Genomic DNA, 16,532 nt, shown 5'->3' with positions numbered 1-16,532 from the left:
TATTGTTGATTTTTAATTTGATAGCATTTTGGTCTGAGAAGATGTTTTGTGGTATTTTGATATTTGTAAATTTATGGAGATTTGTTTTGTCGTCTTAGACATGGTGTATTCTGGAGAATGTTTCATGTGCACTGGAAAAGAATGTGTATTGTGTAGTTGTTGGGTTGAAACCTCTGGACACAACTATGAGGTCCAGTTGGCTGATTGTGTTGTTTACTTCTTCTGTGTGTGTGTCAAGTTTCCTTGTGGTTGTTCTATCCATTTTTGAAAGCAGTGTTTTAAAATCACACACTAATATTATAGATTCATCTATTTCTTCCTTCAAATCTAATAGAGTTTGCTTTATATATGTTTAGGAGCTCTTTCATAGGGAGCATAGATAATTATTATGGTTATTTCGTCTTTTTCAATTGTCCCTTTAATCATGAGATAATGTCCATCTTTATCTATTATGCTGGGTTTTGCCTTAAAGTTTAATCAAAACAGCATCAATGAAAGAAAAAAAAAAACAAGATAAAAAAACAACAAAAACTAGACTGGATACTGCAGTCAATAATCGCAGAAAAGGGAGAGGAGGGAGAGCAGAAAAAAAAAAAAATCTGTAGCCTAATATGAGTATGATTTTAGTGTCCTCTCTTCAGCTTCTTGCTTTCAAAGCTGCCTTAGAGATTTCAAGATGCCAATGTTGGTTGTTATGCTCTACATCAGGCTTTAATTTAATTTTTGGCCTGTTTTGCTTTTAAACTCACTTTCTCTCTCTAGAGCCCTGTCCTGCCCTGCCTCATATTTAAAAAAACAGAAAAACATTCAGGGCCTGTTCTTGGGCTGAGTATCTATGCGCATGATGGCAGGAGACCCCACTAATGGTGAGGTTGGGGGATGTCCACTCGCTCAGGTTCTCCCTCTAATCAACAGAACGGAGGTGGGCAAACAGTGGGGTCGGCCAATGGCCAGATACCAAAAAAAATCTGAACAAAGCAAAACCGACAAAGTGTATTGTTTACCTTTGCTCCAAGGTTCCCGTGGCATTTTTCTGTTGTGTTTCTGCTCCCCTGCTTGGTCTTGTCATTTGGACTCACCCAAGATATTGGCTCCGGGCCTCTAAGCCCGGCAGATTCAAAAGTACACGATTTCTTACTTCAGCTTCAAGTTCCACTAGCTATAAGCTTTCAAACTTTTAAAATATTCCTAACTTTGTGATTCCGAGTTTTGGAGCTCTGCCCGGGATCTGCTTTGCCTGGTATTCTGTGGTATGGCTGATGGAGGACTTCATTGCACCTCCACCCTATCCGCCATCAAGCCCGCCTGTTGTATGTTGATGTTTTATTGAAGTTTGTGGTTGCCTTCAGGTTCATGTCATCAGGAGATGGGCTTCCCTTTTCTTATTACTTAATTCAGAGTAACTAAAGCAGGTGTTGGCTGTCTAGCTCGTGTATGCAGGGGAATTGGCTTTTGCTCAGATGGTGGGATTTTACAGGGTGTGGTTGCAGTTTGGATATGTGACCACAGTTGTATCTTCTTGAGTAATATAGGGAGAAAAAGAGCCCCCTGAAGGTAAAAGGGGAACCAAAACACCAAACAACAGCAAAAAAAAAAAAAAAATGATTTGGTACTATAATCTATATTCGCATAAAAGAAAAGAAGGGAAAAGTAAAGAAAAGAAAAGTCTGTAGCAAAATCTCAATATGACTTTAATGCCTCTTTCTCGGAGACTCTGGCAGTTCTGAGAGACCCGTTCCCTTTTAAGCAGCTCCTGGTGGCTCCTCCCACTTCCGTAATTCCAGACCCAGAAAGCATTGCTCAGCAGATATGTACGCATGCGTAGTAGAACTCTCTGAGGGTGGGGGTTGTCCACTTGCTCAGGCACCCCCTCTAGTCACCAGAGTGGAGGCATGCAGACCGTGAGAGACCAAAGAACAGAGAAAGAAAAAAACAAGAATGTCTACACTTTTATCTCTGATGATCATCAGAAATTTGCCATGGGAGCACTTCTCTGACCTTTCTCCTGCTCGGTCACACCCAAGATGGCCCCTCTGTGAGCTGGGTAGGTGCCTTGAATCAGAAAACAGCGCTTCTGACTTCTGCTACAAATTCCACTGTCTGTAAGTCTTCAAACTTTCTAAATATTCCTTTTTATGTAGTTCCGCATTCTGGGTCTGCCCCCTGAACCTGCTTTGTCTGGTATTCTGTGTTTTTTGCTGCCAAAGTTTTGCACCCAGTGTCTCCATAATATATCATTAAGCCCCGCCCTTGTCTTTTTAGTACTGGCCACAGACCATCTGTCTTGGTGTGGCACTGTGGTTTAATGCACCAGACTGTAAAGCAGTTTGAACTGCAAGCTCGGTGGTTCAAGCTCACCAGCTGCTCCTCAGAAATCCTATACAGAGTTGCTATGGGTCGGAAGTGACTTGATAGACTTAACAACAGCAGACCATCTGCTCTTCACCACTCACAGTTAATTTCTGGGGCACCTGCTCTCCTTCTGCCTTTCTGTAACATGGTTAGCAATTAAAAGACACACAAACACCAGCTGCCATTGAGTCCCTTCTGACCCCTGGCGACCCCATGTGTACAGCGTAGAACTGTGCTCCAAAAGGTTTTCAAGGCTGATATCTTTCATAGGCAGATCACCAAGCCTTCCTTCTGGGGCCTCTGGATGGACTTGAACTACCAAATTTTTGTGTTGTAGTTAACATTTTAACCATTTGTTCTACCCAGGCACTCCTATGGTGGTGGTGCTATTATGCTGTGTAGTCCGTTCTGACTCATAGAGAGAGACCTTGTATAGGGTTTCTGAGGCTGTAAATCTTTACGGGAACAGAAAGCCTCATCTTTCTCTTGTGGAAGGGCTGGTAATTTCAAACTGCTGACCTTGAGATTAGCAGCCCGATTTGTAACCATTTATTTCCCAGAGCTCCTTAGATCCTTCTGAAATTGTCTCAAGAATAACTGTAAGAGAACATTCATAAACATTGCCTGATAAGGCTGAATAGACAGTCCCAGAATCGAGATCTTGTTGGTGATGCTTTTACCAATATTTTGAGACACATAACTCTTCTACGGCCTGCTTGATGCTAGCCACAGCCCCTCCCTCCAGCACCCCACCTCAGCAGGTCTTGTCTAAGGTAGCCTGACTGCAGAGTAGAAACTCTTGTAGCTAAATTAGACCAGCAGTCAGCAATCACAGGCCTTTGGACCATATCCAAGCTGCTACCTGGTTTTGTAAATAAAGTTCTACTGGAAGACAGTCATGCTTTTTATTTACATATTTTCTCTGACTGCTTTCATGCTACAAGGGCAAAGTTGAACAGCTGCTACAGAGACCATCTGAGCCTTTACAGATAAAAGAAATATCATCCCTCAGGGTTAGGCCTTCTGTGTTCAAGTCTAGAAGATATTCTAGATTTTCTTCCTTTCTGGCAAGCCACAGAACTGAGAACCACAAACAGTTAAATAAATCTCAGCACCATATGACAGTTTGCAAATAAGACCAAAGGAATGATGTTCACTCAAATGAAATCAGCTGTACAGTAATGCCCATGGGCCAGACAAGTTAATGCTTGGCAAACTGCCCTCACTGAGAAACATCCCAGCAGGAGCTGAGCCCCATGGTGGAAAAAAACAATAATAAAAAAAAGTTAATTGTTAAATTGGATGTCAGAGAGAATATCTCTCAAAATTGCAATAGGCCTTTTGCATTAGAAAAATAACGTATTGTGAATAAGGTTGGGGTCACCAATAGGCAGAGAAACCCTCTACCCAGTGAGCAAAAAGGATGCAGGGCTTGGTGCCGTCTGCTCTGCCGTGCAGGTGTTCCAGTCACCAGGTGCTCTGCTCAGCTGCTGCATTTCTATTTATCAAGAGCACAACTAAAATCATGTGAGCAGGGCCATGGAGACATGGGCCTAAAGAGTTGTAGTAAACATGGCCCAACCGTGAGCCTGAAATAAATCCAAGAAAATGCAATGCAATCAATGAGTACTATTGGTGCTTGGTTTCCTCCACTAAAGGTAATTGATGACAAAAGTGCATGAATTTACCTGTTAGTTCACTTATTAAACAGATGTACAACTATGTCCCAGGTCTACAGATTCAGCCATGAATAAGACATGCTTCCCTGCTTGAAGCAGCCTCCAGTCTGGGTATGGAAAGGATCGAGACACTTTAAACAGACCATTATAATAGAAAGTCCTGGTGTGGCACTGTAAGAGAAGCACTGGTCCTTAAGGTCAGATTCAATCACAAGGTCTGCAGTTCAAACCCACCAGCCGCTCCTCAGAAACCTTATACATGGTTGTTATGAGTCATAAATGACTCGACAGCACTTTCCAATGGCAACATAATGTAAAAAGTTGAATACCAGGATGGCCAGAAGAACAGGGAGCTGAGGAATCACAGAGGAGAAAAGACTAACCAAGTGGCAAGATTTTGGGATTATTCCATGTAGAGCATAGGCTCAAAGGATGGATGGAAATAACCAGGTAGGGAGGAGGCATTGTTCAAACTGGGGTTCCAGGGGAGAGAAGAAGAGCAGGGGTGTCAGGGATAGTAAGTATTGGTGCTACCAGTGGGAAAGATTAGGAAGTAAAGTAGGGAAGAGTCATAGGTTTCCAAACTTTAGATATTTGTATCTGTCTGTTAAGGGCTATAAGGAGCCCTGGTGGTACTGTATTGGGTTGCTCACCATAAAGTCAGGAGTTCAAACCCACCAGCTGCTCCTTTGGGGAAAAAATTAGATTGTCTGTTCCTGTAAAAAGGTATTATTTTGTTGTTGGTATGTGTCATTGAGTTGGTTCTGACTCATAACCACCCTGTATAGAGTTTCTGAGAGTGACTTGAACTGCCGGCCTTTTAGTTATTCTACAGTGCCACACCAGTGTTCATCTCTGAAAATCCTATATAGGTTTGCTATGAATCAAAATAAACAATAGCAGTGGGCTTGCTTTTGAGATTTTGAATTAGTTATGGGCTGTGGGCCATCTCCCACAAAAAAATGTGTTGGAATCATAACCCCTATACCTGTGAATAAGGAGACCTGCTAAAGGGCTTGACTGCTAACCAAAAGATGCACAGTTCAAACCCACCAGACCCTCCATGGGAGAAAGATGTAGCAGTCTGCTTCAGGAAAGATTCCAAACCAAACCCACTGCTTCTGAGTAGATCTGACCCGTAAGGTTTCAAAAAGCTATAAATGTTTAAGGAAGCAAATTGTCACATCTTTCTCCTACAGAGTTGCTGATGGGTTTGAACTTCAGACCTTTTGGTTAACCGCAGAACAATTTAACCACTATGCTGTTGTTGTTGTTAAGTGTTGTAGAGTTGGTTCCAACCCCTAGCAACCTTGTGTAAGGTTTTCAAGGAGTGACTGGTAAGTGTGAACTGCTAACCTTGCGCTTTAAACTGACTTTGCAGTCCGATGCATTAACTCACAGCATCATACCAAGTCTCCCTGTGCCACTAGGGTGCCACATAAAAATTTGTTGTTGTTGTTGTTGTTGTTAAATGCTGTTGAGTCAGTTTGCACTAATAGCAGCCTGTGTAGGGTTTCAGAGGAGTGGCTGGTGAGATTGAACCACCAACCTTGCAGTTCAAACCAACCTTGCAGTCCAATGCATTAACCCCAGCACCACACCAGAATCCCATGAGGCAGATCTACTCTGTCCTAAAGGATCACTATGAGTCGTGATCAACTCTACAGAATGGGTTTTGTTTTTGATTTTGTGTGTGGATGTAATCACAAATGGGAGTAGAGTTTTCTTTGTTGTGCTACTAAGGAGCTTTGGTAGCAAAGTGGTTACGAATCTGGCTGCAAACTGCAAGGTTAGCAGTTCAATACTAGCAGCTGTTCCGTGGGAGAAAGATGAGGCTTTTTGCTACCGTAAAGATTTACAGCCTCGGAAACCCTGTACAGGGTTGCTATGAGTCAGAACCAACTCCACAGCACATAACCAACACCACTGAGGCCATATCATTGTAGGGTGTTGTCCTAAATAGATCACTTCTGAGTTATAAAAAAGAGTAGATTAGACCCAGGAGCAAGCCCATATGGGGGAAGACAAATTCTGATGATGAAGGAAGCAGATGAATCTACAAGCCCTGTAGCTCCAAGGATTGCCACTGAGTAGAAGCTGAAATAGACAAGAGTTATACCTTAGAGTTCCACATTGATTTTGGAACCAAAAGGTCTGCAGTCAACATCACTTGCCTTTCCTTGGAAACCCTATACAGGCTCTCTATGGGCCAGAACTGACTCGACAGCACTTAACAACAGACAACAACAGTTTCCTGAAGGAGTGTCTGAGTGGCACAAACAGTTAACCACTAAACTACTGAATGAAAAGTTGTTGGTTCAAACCTACCCAGAGATGCCTTGGAAGACAAACTAGCCATCTGTTTGTGAAAGGCCACAGCCTTGAAAAGCTTATAGAGCCATTAGACTCTGTACACATGTGGTCAGTATGAATCAGAATTGACTTCAGAGCAGCCAACAACAACCACTTGTAGGATTTTTTGTTATAGCAGCATTAGGAAATTAATAAGACACAGAGTCACTGTACTAAAAAGAATTGGTTGATGGTGAACTATTTCAAGAGGTAGCATATGAACCAGAAACCACAGCATTGAAGAAAGAAAGACCAAACTGCACTGAAGGCATTGATGAAAAACAAGGTTCGGGGAACTGATTTGATTCCTGTGTGCACCATCTGATGAGGTTCATGTGAAGATAATTCGAAAATGGTGGCAGCAGTACATCAACAGGGGTCCAGAAATTTAAGCAGAATTTAGAACAGGACATGAACTGAAGTATATCATTGCTGAGGTCAGATGAATCTTCGCTGAAAACTGAGAATGCCATAAAGAGGCTTATTTGTGCTTTATTGCCTGTGCAAAGGCTTTTGACTGTGTGAATGAATCATAACAAATTATGAATAACATTGAGAAGAATGGGAATTTCAGGATACTTCATTGTGCTCATGAGGAACCTGTGCATAGGTTTCAACAGAACAAGGGGGCGCTGGTTTAAAATCAGGAAAAGTGTGTTTCAGGGTTGTATCCTTTCATCATACTTATTCAGTCGATATGCTGAGAAAATAATCTGGGAAACTGAATTATATGAATAACAACATGGCATTAGGACTAGAGGTAGACTCATTAACAACCTGTGATATGCATATGACACACCTTGGAAATGAAGAGGAAGTACTTAACAGGAAGTGCACACAGTGGCTGTACCTGTGGTCTCAAAAATACTAATTGAGGATGGTGCAGGATCAGGCAATGTTACATTCTGTTGTGCACAGGGTTGCTATGAGTCAGAACTGACTTGATGGCACCTAACAACAATCACTGCCCGAATGCTCCTTAGAAGGGAGCATGGTGAGACTTTGTCTCATGTACTTTGAAATGTTATCAGGAAGGACCAGTCCCTCTAGAAGGACACCATGGTGGGAAAAATAGAGCAAAGAGGAGGAAGAACCTTCAGTGCAATGAGACGGACTGATACACTCATTGCACCAATGGGCTTAGGGATAACAATGATTGTGTGGCTGGTGCAGCATTAGGTAGTGTTTCATTCTATTGTACAGAGGGGTCAATATGAGTCAGAACCAACTCAGCAGCACCTGGCAGCAACAACACATAGCAGTTATGCTATTATTGGATTACTACTTTTTCCTAAAGGAAGACATGCTTTTACCTGAATAAACTCATTTTGAAGGGAAACATAAGAGTATGTATGATACATGTATTTTATATGCTAGGCATCATATTTTTCTGTAGTATGCATTACAATAGATGCATAACTATTTTAATTTGAAAGAATTTGGGCATGCATACATCCTAAAACCATTTCGTCCATGAGGGTACACTCGGTATCCTTTTGGAAACACAGCAGCAGGCTGACCACTGCGACTGGCTTTTTGATTGCATGAGAATCTCTGAACAGTTATTAACTGAAGGAAGCCGATCATATTAACTGATATGAGCAGAAATTGGGCTTTAATCAAAAGAAGAAATTTGGCTTAGCACCAGAAAGGACAGGTCCCCTGTCCTGTGAGATTGAGCAAGCAATTTACCTATGTAATAGCCAGATGCAAAAGTATTTCCAGAATCCAACCATTGGTTCAATATGAGGAATGGCCTAGAAATCCACCCAGGAGCAAGATGAAGCTAAATTCCAATCTCTGCAAACATGCAAGGTGAAGGGCAAAAATGATTAAGATGACAGATACATACGAATGTGAAGTTCACAAAAATCCCAGATCCACAGAGGTTAAGGATTGACCTTTATTGGGAGGCAAGAAGACTTTTTGCAAAAAACTTCAGGCACTGATTTGTTTTCTATTTTTAGGGCATGTTCTCAAATCCCTATGAACTGATATTAGCTGCCATTTATTGAGCATTCCCTAAGAACCTAGAACTATCATATGTGATTTATATATGACCCCTCATTTCACTCATACAAAGAACAAATAATATTGCCCTCACTTTACAGTGGTGGACCCAGAGAATGTAAGTCATCATCTGTGCTTTGTGACAGCACTGGGGTGGGCTGCGAAGTTCCCAGGAAGTTTTCTCCCTCAGGTGGCAGTATGGCTTATAATTCAGAGCACAGACTTCAGGCAAATAAACCTGCTGCCCTGGGGTAGACTCTGACTCAAGGCAACCTCATGCGCAGCAGAGTGGAACTGTGCCCCACAGGGTTTTCAATGACTGACTTTCCAGAAGTAGATCAGCGGATATTTCTTTCAAGGAGGCTAGGCTATAGGTACACTGGAACCATCAGACTTTCTGTTAGCAGCAGAGCATGTTTGCATCACCCAGGAACTTTTCAGGCAAATCAATTTGGCTTCAAATCCTGGTTCTTGGTTGTGATCTTGAACCCGCTGCTTGGTTAAGTACTTGTCTCTGAGCCTTATTGTATAACTAATTTTCAAACTGAGTACAATAATACCAGTTGTATTAGTACTTGCACTTTCTTTGTCTGGCTTATTGCAGATTCTCAAAAACAAATTTCTGTTGTTAAAGAGCTCTGGTAGTGTTGTGGTTATGAATCGGGCTGCGAACCTTAAGGTCAGTGGTTCGAAACTACCAGCCGCTCCGTGGGAGAAAGATGAGGCTTTCTACTCCCGTAAAGAGTTACACCCTCAGAAACCCTGTACAGGGTCGCTATGGGTCGGAACCAACTCGACGGCACTTAACAACAGCAACAACTTATAGCAGGGAGCTTCCAAAAGTTCATGGGAAAATTTCATAATCTTTTCATTTCTTTTTCCCACAAACTTTGTGAGGTCACACATATGACTGAATTTGCGATGATTATTTAAAGAAATTCTCAAGTGGCCATAGCTTCAACCTCCATCCTAGAAGTGTCCCTCCTATGAGTTGGTAGAAAGACATCAAATTCTAAACATAGAGCACTCCCAGCTGCCACTTTGATACCCAAGCCTGGTACGGAAGCCCAGATCAGTTTATTCTCCTCGGACAATCTTTTGGTTGTGGTCAGAAGTCTCTGAGATGTCTGTGATCAAGTAGAGGGAAGTGTGCCAAACTTGTTGGCTGGGCGTTTGTATGCTCATCTATGTTGGGACCTCTCCTGGTGTGAACTGGGGGAGCAAGGCTTGACTGTTATTGAAATGGCCTCAGCATCAGGGGGCCTCAGAAAGTCAACACAGACCCATAGCAGAATAGCGAAAGGTGGGTTAACTATTTAGATTTTGAAGCAGTGTGTTCTGTCTTTACAATTTTGACATGGAGAACTTACTGAGGCTTTCATTTCCTGCCTCATTCCCTGATATGGAGTGATAGAGCCTCAGGCTTAATTCTAACTGCCCACCTACTTGCTTAACAGATTCCATCCCATCAGGCAGAGGTGCTGTGCATACTGAGAACTGGCTCCCACAGTAATACATATCTTCTTAAGAATAGCACCACCTCCCCACCCCACCCAATTTAGTTGCTTCTATCAGCAGTTCAAGCTCACCAGCTGCATCTCTGAAAACGTAAACAGGGTCACTCTGAGTTGAAATTGACTTTATGACATTTAACGACAACAATACAGCATGGCACAAAGGACCTTCCCTCCTGTGCGAGAGCTGGGGAAGCCAAGCCCCCATACACCACTTTGAGTGGAAAAGCCACGGTCCTCTCTGGGTCAGTGTGACTGAGGAGTTGTGATGCTGCCTCACCTGCCTACATCTTCATTAACACAGATACTGTGATCCCCAAGCTTGCCCTAGGGTAGTGACTTCTCCTTGAGGCCAAGGCTATGTAAACTGTGTGGCTGCATGCCATATACCACCACCCCAAAAAGTCCCTTGAACTATTATTAGTGCCATGCATGTTTGTTGAATAAATCAGTGGGGTCCTTTTCTGCTCCCCTTCTTTCTACCCTAGTTTCTGGGAATCTGGGGTCCTGAACCTGAGCTCTTGCCTATGGTAAAACTCTGACCCTGGATATTCTCAATTCCCTGCCTGCCTGGTTGGTCCTGTTGTTAGCCCTTTCTCTCATCAGGATGTCTGTGAACTTCTAGATTGCCCAGTGCTGACCCCTGCAGGCTCAGTAACCACCTGTGGCTTGTCACCATGACCCTTCCCCTGGGAACAACTTTTATTCCCTATAACTGGGACTCTCTCTGATCTCACTCTCAGAGGTTGTCTATTCTTTGACCCCAACTCTCCCAGACCAATCCTTCCTTCTAGGCCTGGCCATGTCATTGATCCCATAAATATTTATTATGTATGGGTCTTGTACTGAGTGTTGGGGACACAGATATAAATATGGTCCAATCTCTGCCCTCAGTGATCTCACAGACTAGAAGGTGAGCTGACAGTTGAATATGATGAACATATGGACAGTTCTTTGGGCTACCTTGACAGGAGACCTGACATTTGAGCTGGGGGCTGAAGGTCCCAAAGACTGGGAGAAACAAGGAAATCTTGGTGAAGGCACAACCATAAGTACAGGCAGTGGTATAAAGGAATTTCCCACTGATCAGTGGTCCAGAATGGCATGGGAAGGCAGTAGGTATAGCCTGGTGGAAGTTTGGTTGTAGATGTGGGCATGGGCCTCCATTCTCTGATCAATAATTGGCTTATTATTTCACTGGTAGAAGTTGCTACAGAGGGATTCTGTTTGGTAGAGGGTCTTGAGATGCTTTCATTCATATTCTTACTAGATCCCTCACTTGCCTGCCTTGTGGCTCTAGCACAGTGAAGGCAAGGTGCAATGGGTTCAATTGTGGCTGTTCAACCATCTGCGCAAGAGACTGCAGGAATTAAGTGATTAGATTGTAAGGAAATTGAGAAATGACCTTGAGTTCTACTAGGAACTCATGCTATTCTTCATCTGATTCATCCTCCCAACCTAATTAGAATCACTGCATTTTAAGCCACACCACCCTTCCCTGACTTCTCGAGGCCTTGGCCTCCTCAATTATCCTCCTCTTTTCTCTCTCTATGAATTCTTTTACATTAATTTTGAAACATGCACGCAAGTCTTTGCTACTGAGACATAATAGAATAGCAACAACCGAAAGGAACCTCCTTTAGATAATCAGTATTTTTCTTTTCTCCTTGAAAGTCAAGCTTCTGGAAATACTATCCTAAGTTTCCTCAATTCAACCAGCTTCTTCTGCCACCATCTCTCTGCTGAAAATGCCTTCATCAAGGTCACCCATGACATCCTGAGGTTAAGCCCATAAGCAGTTTTCAGTTCTTTCCTCAATATTATACTTCCTTGGCCACTTTGGTTTCTGGAACTGCTGCTTCTTCCTGAAATGCTGTCCTTTAACTCCATGGATGTTGAATGATCCAGGTTTTTTCCTCATCCCCATGGTGGCTATTAAGATTCCCCTGTGACATCCCCTTCCTTTTCCAGGACATCTTTTAAATGCAGTCATTTCTAAAAGGCTCATGTGCTCACTTCTCTCCCCAAGCTCTTTTAAACTCCCATGGCTTTAATAACTATCTAGAAAAAAGTCCATAGGCAACTCAAATTCATCTGGTACCTCCCATTGTCTCTCCTTTAATATTTTCTAGTGTAGTGAATAGTATTAAAATCCACCCAGTTGTCCAAAGCAGAAACTTGGAGTGTTATCCTTGACGCCTCTCTCACTCAGTCAGCTCTGAGAGTTTTACCACCATTATATTTCTTAAATCAGTCCAGTTTTCCCCATCATCATTGATACTTTTACACCTTTACCTAAGCCTCCATCATTTACTACATAGTATCTTACTTAGTCCCCCAGAATTGAGTCTACTTCTCATCACTCAGTTTTCCATTTTATGGTCAGAATGTTTTATATAAAATGTAACGTATTGCCCCAGAGCCCCGGAGTCAAAGCCGGTTCTGGTTCCAGTCTTGCCACCGCCCTCCACCCCTTCCTCCTCTTTCAACATGACAGATGCTGCTGTGTCCTCCGCCAACAACTCCCTTGCAGGTGGCCATCTCCAAGACTGTGGTAGCCCCCATTAAACGGGTCAAGCGATGTAGCATTCCAACAAGCAAATCACCACAGATAAGCAATACAAGGGCATTATCGATTTTGTGGTTCGTATTCCCAAGGAGCAGGGAGTCCTGTCCTTCTGGTCTGGTAAACTGGCCATTGTCATCCAATATTTTCCCACCCAAGCTCTCAACTTTGCCTTCAAAGATAAATACAAGCAGATCTTCCTGGATGGTGTGGAAAAAAGGACCCAGATTTGGTGCTACTTTGCCGGGAATCTGGCATCAGGTGGTGCTGCCAGGGAGATGTCCTTTTGCATAGTGTACCTCCTTGCTTTTGTCCATACCCATTTAACAGCTGACATGGGAAAAGGCTTCAGTGATTGTCTTGGAGGTCAAGATCTCCAAGTCTGATAGAATTTAGGGTCTGTCCCAAGGCTTTAATGTGTCTTGTACAGGGTATGATCATCTTCCAGGTGCCCTACTGCAGTATGTATGACACTGAAAAGGGAATTTTTCCAGATCCCAGGAATACTCACATCTTTGTCAGCTGGATGATCATTCAATCCTTCCTGGTTGTGGCTGGGTTGACGTCCTTTCCATTTGACACACTGTTCGTCACCACATGATGATGCAGTCAGGGCACAAAGGAACTGATATTATGTACACAGGACCCCTTAACTGCATGAGGAAGATTGCACAGGATGAAGAAGGCAAAGGCTTTTTCAAGGGCGCCTGGTCCAAAGTGCTCAGAGGCATGGGTGGCGCTTTTGTACTTGTCTTGTATGATGAAATCAAGAAGCACACATAAGCTATTTCCTAGTTTATTTTCCCCTGTGAATGGGCACATTGTGTTTAAGAGCATATCTTGAGCATTCTTGACAGACTGTTGGCTCTCTATATCCATGGCAACTATCTACTGGTTAAAAATAGGAAGCAATAATTATCTGACCAGTTTTCTCTTAATGATGATATGGGTGATGATGATGATGGTGGGGCTCAATTGTGGTTTTTATTTCAATCATTCCTAGTAAAGAAAAATTTGAAGGAATAAAAAGATCTGAAAAAAAAAAGTAACTTATTTGCTTAAAATCACTTTTTACCAATCACATTCAGAATAATACCAAGATTTCTTATCATGCCATATAAAGGCCCTTCATGATCTAGCCCTGGCCTACATACCTTTCCACATTCAGCACTCTAGAAGTAAACCTTACCTAACAGCTTGCTACAACTATGTATGTATTTACTGCTTTTGTCCTATTGTTCTTTCTACCTTTAATGCTAGTTCTACACACAACTTTAGCACTCCTGTTCACTCCTCAGGCTTCAGTTTAGTGAATGCCCTGGAAGAAGGACTCCTGACCACCTGGACTGGTGGCAGTGCAATCTGTTGCCATCAAATCAATTCTGACTCATGGTAAACCCATGCGTTACTTTGCACCATAAGGTTTTCAATGTTGTTACTTTTGGGGATCATATCAGTAGAGTAGACCTTTCTTCCAAGGTGTCCCTAGGTTGGTTAGAACCACCCACCTTTCAGTTATCAGTCAAGGAATTAACCATCAACCCTATCTCGGGGGGGGGGTGTCACTGAAAAGTTCTGTTTGGGAATGTTTTGTATTGTCATGGCTCACAACATAGAAACTTAAAGAATTTGTGATACAGAGTCAGCCCAGGAAGGATGTAGGTGTGGGGGTGAAAGAGCAAAACTCCTCTTCTCTCCAGATACATGATGGAGGTACATTTGCCACTGCCCATGCGTCTATCCACAGCACCCACCATTAAGTGGGATCTGTAGAAAGCATCACCGAGGGACTCCTTGGCTCCAATAGATGGCTTTCAAGTCAATTCAGACTCAAAGTTATTCCCCTGCTGAAGTTATTACAAAGTTGAGTTTTTCTATAGAAGGTAGTGGTTGGAACTTACTTGTTATTGTATTTCGTGTCAGAAAGTCATTTCCACAGACACAACCGTTCTTAATGTACATGCAAATATCAATTTAAATAAGACCAAAAAAAAAAAAAAGAAATCAAAGTCTTATTGGGGTATAAAGGATTTCTTTTAGGACAAAATAGCATGGGTTCAGTCTCTCAGTATTTCAGAAATGGGTTATTTGCCTATAACTTTTTTCATATTTCAAATCTTTGTTATCTTTTTTTTTTTTTCTCCTTAAAGAGGAGGCTACAGGATTTTTCAGCGTATTAGTGGCTTGAGAAAGATTGAACAAGTCTTAGTGCAGGGAGTGGCCATAAAGCGAAGTCCTTCCTATCCTTTGCCCAGCCAGATGGCGCCCTGGCAGGACAGCAGCCTGCTTCTACTTGCAGACGGATCAGCCTATCCTCTGCCCCTTCTTTGTCTTTATTGTACGAGGGACAGTGCCATATTCCTTTTTGCAGTTTAGAGATTTTGCACAAGGACTGACACTTGCTAGGAGGCTGCTTTACCCCAAGCTGGTGCTCCATGGACGATTGTACTGTCATATTAAAAATTTAGACAAGGTTATAAAAAGGAGTGCTGTAAATTTCAAAAAACTAAAATGAAAATGGGCTGCGATTGATACGAGTTAACAGCAAGTGAAAAAAGATTTCAACTAAATATCTAGGGATTAATTTTTTAAAAGCACGCTATTTAAGGTCATGGGTTTCTGTAGCTAAAATAATGACATATTAAACTTTCTCTATTCAATCCTATTTAAATCACCACTTACTGAGTGTTTCACTTGTCACAGGGCGGTATTGGTCTGGGTAAAGGTGGAATCAAGGATGCCATTCCTGGTGAACAGGATGTACCTGAGTCTACACTAACTCGAGTTGGAAATGCTGTGTGCCAACTCATGACTCCCACCAGTGCCAGATTACCCAATATGCAAGGTAAGCACAAGCTTATATATGATTATGTACTAAGTTGTAGTGAACAATTTCACCTTTTTTCACCATATCAAAGATTTTTCTAAGTATGGCCGGCATTTCTCTCCCAACCCCACAGCACCTTCCTACAGAATCAAAGCCTGTTTTCAGATTTACAATCCCTAACAGGGACAGAGTACACAGTAAGCAAGGTAAACCAGGGTGTATTTGTGCTTACTTGTGAATCTGTAGTGAACAGTTTCACACATTTTTTATCACAGGTTAGTAAGTAAGCCCATACTTACCTTGCTTATTGGGGTACTCCATCCCTGGCTCCCAGTAACATAAGAACCCCTTCAAGGGCCTAGGACTACAAGGTCAGCCCAGAAAGGATGCAGGTGTGGGGACCAAAGAGGGAGGCTTCCCTTTTCTCTCAGGTGTGTGATAGCATCTATCCTGGCCACCCATCATGAAGTAGTGTCTGTAGAACATATTGGCCCCCACTAGAGTTTGTACTTCTGTGAGTGACTGAGAGTTCATTTTTATAACTCTGTGCACCTATTCTAATTTGGAAACTGGCCTCCAGAAACTCTTCAGTGGTGAACACAGTCACCATTTTACCTCAATCAACTTAATGGACAGTGTGATCCAGACCCCCTCTTCCAAGTTTGATGATCTTTCTGTGATCTCAGTCATTCTCTTCTACACCCATCTTCCTGCCCTGCCTACTGATACCTTAGATAAGATCAAACCTCGGGCTACTTTTAAAAGTGTCCCTAATTCTAAATGAACTACAAGCTTGACATGGATCTTAATGGGTAAGATTTCTTTTGACCCTGTGTGTTCTTTGAGCCTTCTTGGAAACATGGAATTCTAGATGATGCCTGATTGCCCCCCAGGATACCTGCTGGATACCCCATCACAGCAGTCTTCCCAATCACTTCACTAGCCAGAGACCTAATTATGCCCTCAGCCAGTTGGTGGTGTTCCTTAACCATTTCTGAAATAATAATGAGGCTCCCAGGCTAGCCTACAAAAACTACAAAGGAACAAAACGTAGATGATAGAATCTTTCATTTCTAACTGATGCTTTCTAGAGTCTCATCCTCTTGCCATATGGTTCACTCTGTCTCCCAATTCTTCTGGAATCCTACTTCTTAGTCCTCATTGGCTTCTCTGTTCTCTTCACAAATGAATGGTTAGGGATAACTTCTAGGCCTCATTTGATTTCAGTCTTC

General features: G+C 42.5%; 1 pseudogene; it reads left to right on the top strand.

The window, feature by feature from the left end:
* Window positions 1–12,388: 12,388 nt before the first annotated feature.
* On the top strand, window positions 12,389–13,256 carry LOC102838303 (annotated as a pseudogene).
* The last annotated feature ends 3,276 nt before the right edge of the window (window positions 13,257–16,532 follow it).

The sequence above is a fragment of the Chrysochloris asiatica genome, unplaced genomic scaffold, assembly GCF_000296735.1.
Source record: "Chrysochloris asiatica unplaced genomic scaffold, ChrAsi1.0 scaffold00028, whole genome shotgun sequence".
Taxonomy (NCBI): Eukaryota; Metazoa; Chordata; class Mammalia; order Afrosoricida; family Chrysochloridae; genus Chrysochloris; species Chrysochloris asiatica.
This window is presented reverse-complemented; position numbering and strand designations above follow the sequence as displayed.